At 44.1% G+C, this 3,189-nt stretch overlaps 1 pseudogene; it reads right to left on the bottom strand.

Moving 5' to 3' along the window:
- Window positions 1-2,146: 2,146 nt before the first annotated feature.
- Window positions 2,147-2,299, bottom strand: LOC111572286 (U1 spliceosomal RNA; annotated as a pseudogene).
- Between the last annotated feature and the right edge of the window lie 890 nt (window positions 2,300-3,189).

Raw genomic sequence — 3,189 nt, 5'->3', positions numbered from 1 at the left:
ATTTTCAACAATGAAACAGTCTACACAAAATGTGAAGCTGACTTTTATTTTCTGAAAAAAAACTGCAATTGAGATGGGAAGATCTCTACATCATGGGACAGGTTGACGCTGATGGTGGATCCCAGGTATGTGAACTGATCAATGACTTCCAGTTTGTAGTCGTCGATGGTGATGACTGGTGGAGTATCTACATCCTGATGTTGGTCTTTTTCAAGCTGATGGTCAGTCCAAAGTCTTTGCAGGGCTGGGAGAATCTGTCCATGAGGCACTAGAGTTCTTGCTGAGTGTGTGAAGTGACAGCGGCATCATCAGCAAAGAGCATGTCTCGGATGGTTTTCTGATCTTTGTTTCTTGCCTGGTGCGGGTCTTGTAGTGTGCTTGTCGGTTTTATCCTAATCTCCATGCACCCAATGAGGAAGGCAGACTGTGGCGGGACAGCACCTTAACAGACTGGGGACTGCCCAGTTTGAGGCAGGCGGTAGCTGTCCAGTGAAATCTGAGAATCTCTCCGACCATCGGAAGCAACCCCTGGCGCCACGCTCTGTGCCAGTCGAGCATTGTAGTTTATAACCGGTAGACTGTTGCTTCCCGTGTTGTTTCCGCGCTATGAGGCGAGGCTGGAGTGACCTCTCCTGGGCGTGAGCCAGGGCAGACTGATAAGGAGAACAAGCTGTTGCCCATGCAGCAGGCCACCCGCTCCACACTGGTGATGGATCCAAAGGAACAGCAGGAGCTGGTACGGTTTGGCACCAACAGTGTCGCAGGAGTTGCCGGAACGTCACTGAAGCCAGTAGCGGACCGCCTTAGGGACTCCATCTCCGTATTTTGCCTCAGGGTTTACTCCCGAAGCCTTTCCCATTGACGGGTAAGCCACAAGGCAGCAGAGGTTTGGTGTCAGAGTTTTCCTTCTCCTAGATGGGTTGCCTTACTGGGCTGACGAGTCCCATCTACCCATGCGGCAGGTGGTACTGGGTTACATTTTACCAGTAGCAGGGATGAAACCCTGACCTGACCTGAAGCAACATAGCCTTACCTCGATATAATTCATTTGCATATGATTGTCAGTATAGGTGTGTCTGAATCCTTACTCTCCTTTTTGTCTCTCTTTTCAAATAGACACCTGTCACTTTTGCATTTTTACAGATGTTGATTACATTCAGTCTGTGATGAGCTCATAACCACAAGGTCATGTGTACAGCATGGAAACTCTACCATGCTAAAAATATGTCTGTACAATGGTCTGGGAAGGTTAGCTTTACTAGGTACTATGTATCACACCAATAGATCAAGCAAAGGCCTCACACGTCATTCTAAGTATTTTTCTTCCTTAATTTCCATTCCATTTGTTCCCGGTTTTATATGACAATCTATAAATCCTGCTGCTTTCCTCATGCATTTTCTTCTTCTATCCTCTTCCCTCTCTTTTCCATTCTGTCTCAGAAGAGTGAGGTCACCTCACCCCAATGAAGTCACTTGCAGAGCGTTAGAACATCATTTAAGGATTTACCACTTTAGATCCTGGCACATATTCCTGTTATTGCCCAGATTTATGCTCTTGCACTACCCATTTGGGTGAAAGGTTTACTAGAGATTGGATTTGAATATCCCTGTTATGATTTGTGCTGCACAAAGGTGGCTGAGTGTACCTCACCTTGTTAAGTCAGGCAATTAAAGTCCTGTCATACACGTATCCAGGCTATTATGCAGGGTGTGGAGGAAATATAAATTAGTAAAGACAAAAAAAACAACATCTGGCTCAGCATTGATGGCAGATATGTATTTACCAGACTGAACTGATAAGACATACTGACAAAAGTCTATGATAATATAGAAGGTTAGTGGTTAAAAATATATAATAAAATAAACAAAGAAAGAGCTTATTGGTGTGGTCATGTTTGGAATTTATTAGAGATAATACTTTGTATATGTAAAATACATGATGCTAACATATTTCACTCACTGTTAGGAGCAGAAGCAGTACTTAATTTTTTAATTTGCCTTTATTTGTCACAAATACATTACACCACTGTGAAATGCTGCTTTTCGCTTATCCCAGTCAGGGTCAGCCCTGGAGCAGGAAGGAGCGACGGTGACCACAGTGGGGCTTGAATCACTGACCTTCTGATCACTAGTCCAGAGACTTCACCGTTGGGCCACCACTGCCTCTATCAGAAATTATGCAGTTGAGATTCCCACATTTGAGGAATTGGCAGGTGTCAGCTAGCCGGAGTGCAATGGCTGGACCTCGAGTGGGTGGACCACCTTGCTGATCATGGTATCTCCCCCGCCAGGTAAGCACTGCACAAAATGAATTACCAATACAAAAAGAATTACAAAAAAAAAACTAGAAGAAAATTTTTGTTGGTGTCATGGTTCAAGCCTTGATTTGTCAATTAAGGGTGTTGTACATTGCAGATGTTCAGTGTGTACTAATACATTTTGACTTTTAGCTGCATGTGCGAGGTCCCAATGATTTTCTCCGCAGTCCTCACTACTCTCTGCAGGGTCTTCCGGTCTGAGATCTTGCAAGATCCTGACCAGACAGAGATAACTTGTGAGAATGATCTCTATCGTGCCTCTGTAGAAAGTGGTGAGGATGGCTGGGGGAACGTGTGCTCTCCTCATCTGGTGCAGAAAGTGCAGGCATTGCTGTCTTTTCTTGACAGCCTCAGTGTGGAGAAACCAGGATAAATTGTTTGTGAGCTGCACCCCCATGAACCTGATACTGCTGACAGTCTCCACTGTGGTGTATCAATGAGGAGTACTGTGATGGGTTGTGGCTTCCAGAACAGAAGAGGAGTGTTTAGGAGAAGGTATATAGGGCGAGAAGGTTTCTTCTTACAGCCTCTGTATTGAATAAACATTATTCACATCAGACTCTGAAGACTGCTTGAAGAGTCTTTCTTGAGAACTTTTTGAAGACTCCAAGTTTTGATCCAAAATTGATTTCTGACTATATGTTTGACAAAGCTGCCTGATCATCACCAGCCCTTATCAGACAGACTGATTCACAATATCCCCTTGCATAACTTGCATACAAGCATAAAGGGTGCCCAGCTCTGAACTGGACAGACATGTAAGCTTTACAATTGAGCATGAACAAAATAAAATATCCTTTGGAAATAACTTGTTATGATTCAGTTGTGAAGGCAGAAAGATAAGATAAGCTGTATTGATCCCTCATCAGGG

This window comes from Amphiprion ocellaris, chromosome 22, assembly GCF_022539595.1.
Source record: "Amphiprion ocellaris isolate individual 3 ecotype Okinawa chromosome 22, ASM2253959v1, whole genome shotgun sequence".
NCBI classification, from domain to species: Eukaryota; Metazoa; Chordata; class Actinopteri; family Pomacentridae; genus Amphiprion; species Amphiprion ocellaris.
The sequence above is the reverse complement of the archived record's forward strand: the minus strand, read 5'-3'. Positions and strand labels throughout refer to the sequence as shown.